Here is an 11,949-nt window from a genome sequence, read left to right as displayed (position 1 = left end):
AACACAGTTGTTGTGCAGGTCTGCAAGATTATCAAGCATCTCCTACTTTCTTGAGATTATGAATCAGGGTGGTGCCTGGGGAACAGAGGAGTCTGAAGCGGGGGATGATGAGGTTGTGGTAGGGAAATAGGTTGGGTGCATCCTGAGTCTGCATCCTCTGAATACAAATGGGCATATTTGTCCATGATGTAAACCTTGGCTGATCAAGGAAGATCTACAGTACTCACAGGAAACATTTTTCTTTGACTGTTTTTTATTGAAAGCTGGATAGTGAAACTTGGCCTTTTCTTCCCAAACGCAGAAACCAAAAAGAAGAGATCCAACTTTTGTTTTAGCAAATGCAATATAAACATCATGGATTTTCTTAAAATTCAGAAGCCACACACCCTATTAAGCCTGGTCTGAGCGAAATAAGCATGTCGTTGTGACTGCTGTGTACTTTTAGTTCAGGTTTTGTGAGGCCTGCTTTAAGCAATAGGAAAAGCATGGTAGTAGATTGGTAAGTTGAGCAGGCAAACATCTGGTCAGTTTCTATGGCATTGTTTGGTTAAGGGAAACACACGATCCCTTCAGAATTGTGTTCTCAGCAGGGTTATTTGCTGATAGTCAGTTTTCCCATTACTGACCTTGGAAACAATAATTGGTTTCAAATTAACTACATTCATTACTGAATTCTCCTTGGTTTGAGGTCAGAGTCCAGAGGCTAGAGGAGGGTTTGGAAATATCCAGGAGTACAGAACACACTTTGGAAGCAAAGAGAACATGCAGCACCAATACAGGGTACTTCTGGGGAATCCTCCTTTTGCTGCCACCTCCCCGATCTCAGTGTACACCTCTAGGAAGGCATCTGCAGAACAAAAGACCTTCCAAACCAAAATACTAATGTGTATCCACTCGCTGCTCGGCCAGAACACTCTCTCTGAATTCCCTCCCCTTCTCCTCCTGCCCTTAGAAATTCATCACTTCATATTGCATCCTCTCTAGGGAAAGTAGGCAGCAGCATCTAGGCTTGGGGTTCCACGGGGTCCTAAAGGCTTCTCGTCTGTTTTACGAAGCTCTTTTCGGATACGCTTCTGGGATTTTTTCGGCAGATTCTTCTTGTGCTCAGCTGTGCTGCGAACTCTGCCCAAGTTCAGGGTCTTGGTTCTTTAGTGCAGACTATAGCTATACGAGGGGTCACCGCTTATTGCAAAACAAGGCGACCCCCTCAGTGAGGGGAGAGAAAAATGACAAGGCATCTGACTCCATCTTCAGAAGGCTGATGAAGTACTTTATTCTATAAATCTACAATTGAATCTGCCATGCACTCACAAGCTTAACTGCACTCATCTATGACTCTTGCTGACTGTCTGCCCCGAGATTGCCAGCAGACAATCTCTACACAGCCACACTCTTGGCCTTCATTGGCCAAGGGAAGAAAATATCCTCACTTTGGGTAAACAATCTCCACATTCCATTCTACTTTGGCACAACACAGGCACAGCAAGTGATAAGAACTGTGTTTTTCTTTCTCTGATCTTCAGAGAACGTGAGTCCCAGCTATATTCCTGGGAAAAGCTGTGCCTTGCTTTTCTCCGTGAGGAGAAATGTGGTAACAACTTCAGGCCCGGCTCTTTTCGAGCTGCCAGGGAGGATGGTGCCTTTGCCAGGGAGCGCAGTGCCAGAGGACGAGCGGCAGGAACCATCCCGGGAGGACGAGGATGGACTCGATGATCTCAGAGGCCTTTTCCAATCGAACTGACGCTGTGTGAGTCTGTGGCAAGTAAAGGACGAGGCAGACGGGGAGTCAGAGACGAGGCGCACGGCTGGTAAGGGCAGCTAGGATTGAGGAGGGGACTGCGAGTCAGAACTGAGGACCAGGGCGTGGGACGCGTGGTCAAGCTCGTGTTGTACAAGGACTGTGGTCAAGCTTTAAATAAATGAAAGTGTTTGTACAGAAACGTCTGCTTTTCAGCCACCATTGTCATTACAAAGCAAACCTATTCTTATGCTAAGCGAAAGTGCCGGGGTTTGGTTGCTGCTAGCATTAGGTATGGGCACTCAGCACACCGGCAATGTGCTCTGCAGCTTTCCATGCTCAGGGAGAAAAGCCGAACTGGGATGGCAGAACAACTTCACAGGCGGTTAATTTTGCAAATTAAATATCCTTATTGAAAGCGAGCAAATAAAGAAGCAATGAGCGAGTATGTACATGATCAAGAATTCCTCAACACTTTTTTGGCTTGATAGATTAATGGGCTAAACCTGCCTTTTCCCGGTGAGCCAGTGGGGTTTCTGTACAAGTACTCAGAGTTTTGCTGGTTTCCCTGGCTGGGTAACCAGGCCGGTAAGGAACGTGGCTGTTCTCAGGGCAGACGGGGAATTACAGCTCTGCAGCCATGGACTTTTGAGAAATTCCATGGAGGAATTTGAGCCTGAGGGAACGCTTGTTTCTTTTGCTCCACGACTCCTCAACTTGTCTAAAGAGCTGATTGATAACAGATGCACCTATCTGCCTTTCTGGTTTTATTGAAGCATGTTGTTTTTCTGCAGCAGGATTTTCTCCTGTGATCTCCCCAGGATATTTCTCCCTTTGCTGTGTATACTCATGGTCAGCATTCTTTGTGGAATAAAGAGGCTCTGGAAGTCTATTATCTCTTGTTTAACCCGTTTGCCCCCTTAATCTGCACCCATCCTTCAGCAATTATGGAGACTGCAGTTTTCTAGGAGCTTTCATCAAAGGAGAGATTGTTAGATTTTCTTGGTAACGGGAAGGAGAAGGAATTTGGAAATTCCTGAAACTTATTTCCCTGCAGGAGTTTCTGTCCCTTTCCAAACAGCTTGCTGGGGTAAAGGCATTGCTGCAGGGAAGCTAAATTGCTGGGGATTGCCTGTGACTCCTATGAAAGGGGGAACTGATGTAGCGGATCTTAAAGCAGGAGAACTGGAACAGTGTAGTCAGTGTCAAACTCAGTACAGGAAGCAGTGGTTATGTCCCCAGCAGTGACAAAGGCCCAGGTACACACAGTTGCAGGTTCCCAACCATATGAAACAGGATGACCCAAGGGCATATCCTCATGGAGTGAAAAAAGGTTGGGAACCTAAGAAAATTATGTGGAGGGATTAAAAATGAGCCAGAAGGATGAAAGGGCTATTTTTCTATAGGTAAGATAGATATTCTGAGGAAATCAGAATTTTTCCCTTGTCTGCAAGCTGAAAAAAAAATCCAGCGACTACTAAAAGCCTTCCTTTCTTATGCTAAGAGACAGAAGAAAAGGCTATTTCTTTCAAGGAAAAAAAAGTGAAGTTCAAGCATTCCCACAAAGGAAAAATCATACATTTTAAAGTAAGATGCAGTAGGACATCCTTGAGCTCCTATCCCCTTTCCTTGATGTACTTGACTCTTTGTAAATCTGTCTCTAATCCTACCCTGTTTCAAAAAACCCCATCTCTCTCCACATTGAAGCCTGCTCTGCCTTAACACTCTGCACTCTGCTTGCTCTTCAGAGCTGGGGGTTTTGATCCATTTCAAATGTGAGCTGTTTTGGGGGGGATTACGTCATTCAGGCAACACAAAAGCTGAGTTTTCACATCAGTTTCGTGGAGGAAATGTGGATAGAGATGACAAAAGTTAACACTTTGATTGCTATAGAGGATGTATTCATTACAAGTTCAAGACAGTAAATAAAAAGCCACTCAGAACTATGGCATCACTATGGAGGTTGACCAGCAGAGCATACTCTCTGCAGTGTCCTCTCATAAGCTCGTCATGATGACATACCAATCAAAAGCAAACAGATTAAGGATCAGTAGTCAATCTCTAGGTCATAGAAAAATAAATTATAAGCCCTTCTGAGAGGCCTTGTTGTACCAGAGAAACCAGACACAAAGAGCTTTGGCTTCTTAGAATTACATCCAACTTTAATAGAAACTGCAGTTATTAATGGACTGTCACGTAATAGTACAGAAGGACTTGAGCAGGACTCTACCAAAAGCTCTGGGTGAGCTCAGTTTAGTCAGGTGTTAAATATGATTAACTGCAGTGGCTTTGGGTGGCTTAACATTTTATTTCCAATATCCAGTTTCTTACAGTGCCATAATACACAAGGTAATCTGAAGATAATACAGCAATATATTTTTTAAATGACACAAGAGCATTTAATGGAAAACATCAGTATTAAAAAGAAAGCAAGAGTACGTATGATTATTAGCAATATATAAGATAATGTAATGAGCATAATACAAAGGAAGCATTCTTAGTATGAGAGTAGAGTGGTTAATTTTGCCACATAATTCCAGATGATAATAGGGGGACTATACAAAGGTGGGAAACATTCTCAATACATGCCACACACACCTCAGGAGCTACACTGGTTCAAAAAATGATAGAGACAACAAACTACTTATTCTCTGTACTGTGCACTAAATTTCTCAGTCACAACTGGATCTGAGAGAAACCTTGAGTCTGTCAATGAGACCAAAGAGCACCTTTCTGTCAAACCCTACCTCCAATGCAACTTCTTTCAAGCCACAAATTTGGCTTCTGAGCACTGGGTTTGTTTAGCTCTTCCAGGCTCGTGCTCCCTCCTGTACTGACTGTCTCACAGTATGTGGGAGTTTATGCAAATGACTACGAGGTATTTGTGTCTGTCCAGGACACACCTTGGACCACTTGCTGAGTGTTCCTGCATTTTCTGCAGAAATGCAGTAGCAGACAGGCATCTCACTGAGGTAGTATGAAGGCAGGGTCTGCAGTCCCTGTTCAGCACAGCCACATGTTTATCTGCTTGAACTCAGGGCAGTGAGGAACACATGTGAAATGCTCTGGACCAGGAGTTGACACGGTGTGTTTTGGAAAAAAAAAAAGGGGATATACCACTCCCTTATTTTTTATCAACAAGGGTGATGGTGCAAGGTGGCCTCTACCAGACAAGAGAATGCAAGGATAATGAGACCTGCTGCAGTCTTCCTGCCCACAGTACCAAATGGTCCTGTTGTTTTGAGCTGCTGAGCTCCCAACAGCAGTTGGGAGTCATGTTTTGCCAAATCTTTTCTTAGACAGGGTGTACTTCAAGTTTGCTTCGTGTCTTGACTTTCAGTAGAAACTGCTGGGTTTTTTTGCTTCAGGGGTAGTTTGTGTTCAGGGTTCTTCTCAGAGGTCTCTGACTTGTGAGCTGGGAAACACACATCTTCCATCAAACTCTCTCTGTCACACAAGGTTATTCCAAAGGAAAAACAGGGAAGGGTAGCCATAATCCCATCAACTCCAGACAGATTACATAATTTTTATGGCTGTCAATGTGCTGTCCCAGAATTTGCCCCTACTCTGGGATATCCTTATACAATTCATTATTGGGAGATCAGTTTCTGCCACTTCTTTTTGGTACTTGCCTGTTCAAATGTTTTTATTCCAGTAAATGGAATCTTGGCTAGAAGTAGTAGGTGGATTCAGGTCTTAATGTGCCATCTTAAGTCTCATCTAAAATTTTTTTAATGCTGTACCTAAATTATTTAAATCAAGAAATTAAATGTCTTGCTTTCATATGCTGGTACTGCTATTTTTACATTAGCAGCCTATTTCTTAATATATATATCTATACACACACTCACATATATATACAGACACACATATATATTAATTACAGTGGAGCTTTCAGAATGACTTTAGCTTCAAATCCTGTGACTAAGAAAGATATCTGAATTTGCTATTCTCATGCAGAAATTGTCCCACAGGATCAAATTATATGATTTGGATTTGTTATAAGATTACAAAGAAGAAACCTCCTGCCAGGATCAAAGTGCTGCAAAATATTTGCATTCCTAAGACATTGTGGATTGCCTAGGTGGAGCTTCTAGCAAGTATTAAGCCACTTCTGAACTCTCTGACTCTGATGCTGCCTTTGGGAAGACTGTCATTCAGTTCTTAACTCTATTAGAAATTTGGGTGGCTGACAGGCACAGCATGGGATTACTTGCCCACCACGGGCACTGGCAAGTGCTCAAATATGCATTATTGCCTGCAGGTTTTGGTTCTCCGGATCTACTGTGCTTGTCCACAGCTTCACAACTCAGCAGGACAGTAAGTTCTGAGGACTGTGTGATTCAGGCAAAGGGAAAGGGAAGAGCAGACCTTTACCGTGGCATGTAAATATGCAGAAGGCATGGTGCTAAACTGCACCTGAAAGTTACACCCACAAACTGAATGCACTGCTAGAAGCATCCAAGCAGGTAAGCAGCCTTGTTACCCATGTTAATGCAATCTTATGATTAGAAAAAGGTAATAATTTTATGTGTTATGTATTTATGCATTCTATAAAGATTTGCATATAGCAACGAATTCTGGCTAGGTTTCTTAAGGAAGATAATTTTTAAATAGGGGGTATAATTTTGAAACATATTGTGTAATAAATAAAATGTTGTGGTTGAAGGAATTTAATATCAGAAACTATCAATTTATTCTGCTGTTTTACTTGGTTTCAAGTTGTATCCTTTCAAATTGCCACCAAAGGGCATTCAGGAGACCTGGTTACAGCTGGGGGCTATAAGCACCCCTCAGTGTGGCACATTCCATGTCACACTGCAAGGGAACAACATAATAACTTACAGCCTGACCCTCCCAGCTATCCTGCAGCTTCACTTGGCCCTGCTCAGTAGTTTTTGTTTTCCTTTTGTTTTATTTGGCTAATAAAGGCATCCTAAAACTACTTAAAAATTGTACTATTTTACATTGCAGTGCAATTAGATAATATTAAATTAAAATGGCCTTATGAGACGATAGATAAAGATGCTAATTTTGTATGTTTATATATTTGGTCAGGATGCAACACTACTTCATGCTGTAGATTATGATAAAATTGCTTATTGTATTAAAGAGAAATTTATAGGAATATCCCATCAGTGAAAAAAGCCCGTTTAGAATGCTACAAATGTGCTTGCACAGGGGGGGTTACCTGCTTAGCATTATTGACTTTTTCCAATCAATATAGAAAGTATATTACACAAGGCTGTGTGCAGTCAAGGCTTTAGCATGGTTTAGATCTGTTTACACTGGTTTAGCTGCCAGCAGGGCTGCAGATGGATGTTTCCTTCCCAACACAGCTGGAACTGATGAAGATCCAGCACCTGGTTGCTTGTCACCATCCTGCAGCAGGTTACTGCACCCACAGCTGTTGCATAGGTGCTCTTTGGCTCATCCCCTTGGATACTTCACTGGAGGTTGCCTGCCAGCCTTGCTGGCACCAGGGACCTGTTTGGGGTCAGGCTGGCAGAACTGTGGTGGTAAGTGGCCTTTTGCAAATGGTCAGTGATAAAGGGCTGGGGAGAAATAATGACTGTGAATGGAGCAAATGTTTGCAAACTTAATTTGTGCTTATGGTGTAAATGTATAGTCATAAAGCAAATGGATAAAAATAGTTCTAAGTTGATGTGAGAGAAACCACGCACAAAAAATTGAACTTGTTTGGTTAATAGTGCATGAAATAAGTCCATATAGCTTCTGTATGTAGGAAGGAGGTCCTGAAGGGGATTTTACGTGACTTGCCTGCTGAAAGCTCTGCAGTGGTCAGGGCATAGCACTTAGATCTGCATTTTACACATGATCAGTTTGAGCTGGGAAATCCAATTCCCCATATTCTGAGGCTTTCTTTCATATTTTATCTTTATTTCCAATAGTGTTTCTCATATCTGTGTGCAGAATTTCTCTATTAGCCCCTTTCTCTATGAAAGTGTATAATGTGCTCTGCTGCCTGACCAACGGCAGCTACAGTCACTGTATATTTCCTCATCAGTAATATACCAAATTTACTCCCCTATTTTCAGTTTACCCAGAATTTGTATGACCACCAGAATGCTTTCAGACATTAAGTTCTTCTGAAACATATTTTTGACACCAGATGGATTTTTCTGCTATTTCAGGGACCTGACATATTTTCAATGCAATCCAAATTATTGCCAGTCATATATAAATTCATTAGAAGTGCCACTGAGTTCAGCACATGTCTTTGTCTTCCTTCCATCAAGGTCATGTCAAGGTGAATTTGCATCTGGCTTTTTTTTTTTCTTTTCCCCCCCTCACTTTTAGTGTGTTTTGGAAGGGATAAGCATGACATGTGGAATCAATATTCAAATAATATAAAGGAAAAGAGATTATACAGAAAAGAAAGCATGCAATTTTATCAGGTTTTAGAACAGGTATCATGTTACTTGCACTGTGCCAAAACCAGTCCTTTTTGCATCTGAATTCAGGTCAGGTACAGCCTAGGATGCTCAAAATGTGAAAAAATAATGCACTTAATAAAAGCAGAAAGTATAGTCATACATATACTGCCAATGATTCTCATCTGTGGATGTTCAAGTAGAAGATCTTTTGTATGCAGGAAGTCCTAAAGTAAGTGAAAATCTTTCATTCAGTAGAATTGTATAGTATGGGCCCATGAATACTATTTTCTTTTTCCTTTTTAATTCCTATATAATCCTGTCTAGGATTAAATATAATTCTGACAATAAACTGCAATTATATTTGTTTGGGAAATGATGCCTAACTGCTAGAGCAGAAACATTTAACAAGGACACATGTTGTGGCTCCTGAAATATGCTCCCAGCGTCTACTAATTTCTGTATGAATCCAAATAAATCAAACCCACTGTGCTTTTTCTGCTCAATGGCTTTGGAGATTTCTCTTGAATACTGTAAATGGTATGGAAACTCCAGAGATCAATATTTTGCATATTGCCCATACCTTCCGTCATTAAACCTTATTTATAAACTTCTGGGAAGTGTATCTATTACATTGTCAAAGGATACTTCTCTGGGACTGTAAGCCTCAGGAAACAGGGCTTAGGTAACACGTTGTTTGCCTACCCATCTTGTCAGACCCTCTCTAATAACTTTAGAATCTGTAAGTTCATTTCAGTTACACTTGGCTCAGAAACAGAAAACTTCAGGCTATGAAGTTCCTCCAAGTTTTAAGAAACATAACAGTTCAGTAAAGGAAAGACTACTTCCTTCGAATTACTTCTGTGACTGAAAGGCTGCTGCCTGAGCTCAAAGGTTATTTATTATGCTGGGTTTGCTGGCAGCCAGCACATGCTCAGCTCAAAAGCAGCCCCTTGGTTCTCACCCAGCTGGTGGCTGGGAGGCAGGAGGAAGGAGCTGTGGGCACTGGGGGAAGGGAAGATTGATGATGGGCAGTGAACCTGAGGTGTGGATACGGGGAAAGCGTAAGGAATGGGGCACAGATCCAAAGAAGCCAGGGCTTTCTATTTCTTAAGAGCAGAACTTGATCTCTACTTGGGAGTGACTAGAGTCAAAAGCAACACATCAAAATTAAGCAGACTGAAGTGAGCTTAGCACCAAAACGGATTCTTAGTGTAACCAGCACAACAGCCACCATTTCAACAAATTTTCTTTATCCTAGTTAATCTTCTTTCCCTTAAGCATCCATTTCATTACATACAAAGGTCAGGATTTCACTACTGAGAACAGCTTGGTAATCTGATGCCAGTCTACCGTTATTGTTTCTGTTACCATTGATAGCACAAATATTTCTATTTCAAGCATGCTTACTTCTACAACAAGCATGAAAAAATTACAGCTCCCAGCGTTTTGTCTTATGCCAGAGATTCCATTGCAAGTAATGGACTCAATGGGTTATATGAAGAAAACTTTCTGTGCACTAGCAGCTATAATTTTGCAATAATAAAGTACTACTAATAAAGGAATGGTTAGTACCCAGAATGCCCACAGTTACCAAATAGATTTGAGACAGCCCTGTTAAGGATGTCTAAAGATGATTGTTCCTACTTTATAGCTAAAAAAACTGGAACACATGTGATGCATTTTTTCCACTTTCCTAACAAAGTGGTTTGAAACAGACTCTGAGTTAAACATGCCTCTGTTAACTTACTATGAACCTCTATTTAAAGAGTGTACTAAATGCACTTCCTAAAATTTGAGTCTCCTTACTCTGAGATGACGAACAAAAAAAAAAACCCTCTCCATGTTTTTTTGCTTTCCAACAGTCCTGAAAAGCTCATGCATGTGTAGAATCCAAATTCCTGCAGTTCCTCAGAAGTCTCAGGGTTACTGGAGGAGCTTGTTTTACCACAGGTTTACCCATCAATAGAAAAACTTCATTCAGGGGAAATTTTGGGTTGGATGTCATGGTGTCAGACTGGGTCTGTGCAGAATCAAACACAACAGTTTCAGATGATGGAAGATAAGAGATGAAAGCTGAAGTTCATGTGACACCCCATCACACTAAGGAGAGGTCAAACTTCAAAATGCCATTATAGGCTGCTGGTAAGGATTCTGCTGGAGAGTAGAGCTGTGCCTAAGGTAGCAGGGTAATTTTGGCTTTATTGGCCTCAATTTGTTTGCTTTGTCTGACAGCTGAACATACAGAAGGTGCAGGAACTTCCACAGCTGCACTGCCTGCTATCTGTCTGTCATTTGGTGTAGCTCTTGCAGAAGTCACATATGAGCTATAGGTTGCCTACGCCTGCATTAAAGGTTGGAAGCAGCACTTTTTTTGATTACCGGTTTGTTAATCCCTTTGAGATCCATACTGTCTTCTTGCTGGCACCAGCAGATGGGAAAGAGGAAATGAACTGTAACTTCTTCCACCAAGTCCCTAACAACAAGAATTTGGTTGTTTCCACCTACAGCATTGAAAAGAAGAACCATGGCACAGCAATTAGTCCAGTAAGATGCATCCCATTTCCTTCTCATTCTTTCCTCAGGGCTTTTCTGTGGGTTGACCTTGGCCAGCCTCTAAACACCCAGCCAGCTTCTCCCTTACTCCCCCTGAGGTGGGATGGGGGAGATAATTGAAAGGGCAAAAGCAAGAAAAAGGCACAGGTCAAGATAAAGACAGTTTCATAAGGCAATGAAAGAAAAAAGTTTGAAGAAAAAGAAGTAAGTGATGGAAAGGCACACACCACCTCCCACGAGCAGACTGATGCCCAGCCAGTCTGCAAGCAATGGCAACTTTGCAAAACCTCCCCCCCAGTTCCATAACTGGGCATGATGTTACACAGCGTGCAGGACCTCTTTGGTCAGCTCATGTCAGCCTACGTGCTGTGGGGGCAGAGTGAGAAACAGAGAAGGCCTTGATGCTGTGCGAGCACTGCTCAGCAGTAGCTTCAACACGGGTGTGTTATCAACACTGCTTTGGCCACAAATCTAAAACACAACACCCCACAGGCTGCTGTGAGGAAACTTAACCCCCTCCCAACCAGACACAGTATACTACCAGAGGCTACAGGAAAGCAAGGGGACTTTATCCTTCAAGGAAACATTAAAGTGGAAGTTAAATGTACTTCATCTTAGGTGCATTGATTTAACATTTTTGATTGCTCTAATTTTACTGAGTGACTGTGTAAAACTGGAGTGAAGGCAAGACAGAAGCAAGTGGTATGAAGTCAGCAGCAAGGGCACTTAGGTTCTGTAGTAACCATCCCCATGCTTCTAGTCTTGTTTCTGCATCTTCTGTGAGGCCACAGTCACCTTCTCCTTGATACTTCATCCAGCCAAAAGCACTGTAGGGGTTTGACAATAAAATTTTTGAGGTCTGGTTGCAAGGGCTTAAAAAATTTTTTTTTTCTTCAGCAGTCAGAGCTTAAGTCTTTTCTATATATGGCATTAACAATAGGAATTTGACTCGGGATATTTTTTTCTTGATTTGTATTTGCAATATTGTAGCCTGAAGTAAAAATATTTTGGTCAGTTCTTTTTTTAGGCTGGTTGAAATTTGACTGAGTGCAAATTTTTTACTGGTTGGTAGACAGAGCTAGTAAAGCTAAGTGATAGGTTTAGTAATACTTTATTATAAAAGTTCTCCTAAAGATGGGAAAATATTCTACCTTGCATTACGGGTAGAAAACCTGCTCCCCCAAAGAAATATAACCATGCAGGACAATGGAACTTCTGGTTTCTACTCTCATTAGACCATCTGGCTTTCTTTTAAAATTC

General features: G+C 41.6%; 1 long non-coding RNA gene across 1 annotated transcript; it reads left to right on the top strand.

The window, feature by feature from the left end:
* The first annotated feature begins 1,395 nt into the window (after positions 1-1,395).
* On the top strand, positions 1,396-8,803 carry LOC119699295. Its single transcript, XR_005256386.1, has 3 exons — positions 1,396-1,808; positions 6,003-6,207; positions 7,078-8,803. It is a non-coding gene; the product is annotated as an uncharacterized LOC119699295 (long non-coding RNA).
* The last annotated feature ends 3,146 nt before the right edge of the window (positions 8,804-11,949 follow it).

This window comes from Motacilla alba, chromosome 3 (genome assembly GCF_015832195.1).
Source record: "Motacilla alba alba isolate MOTALB_02 chromosome 3, Motacilla_alba_V1.0_pri, whole genome shotgun sequence".
Classification (NCBI taxonomy): Eukaryota; Metazoa; Chordata; class Aves; order Passeriformes; family Motacillidae; genus Motacilla; species Motacilla alba.
The sequence above is the reverse complement of the archived record's forward strand: the minus strand, read 5'-3'. Positions and strand labels throughout refer to the sequence as shown.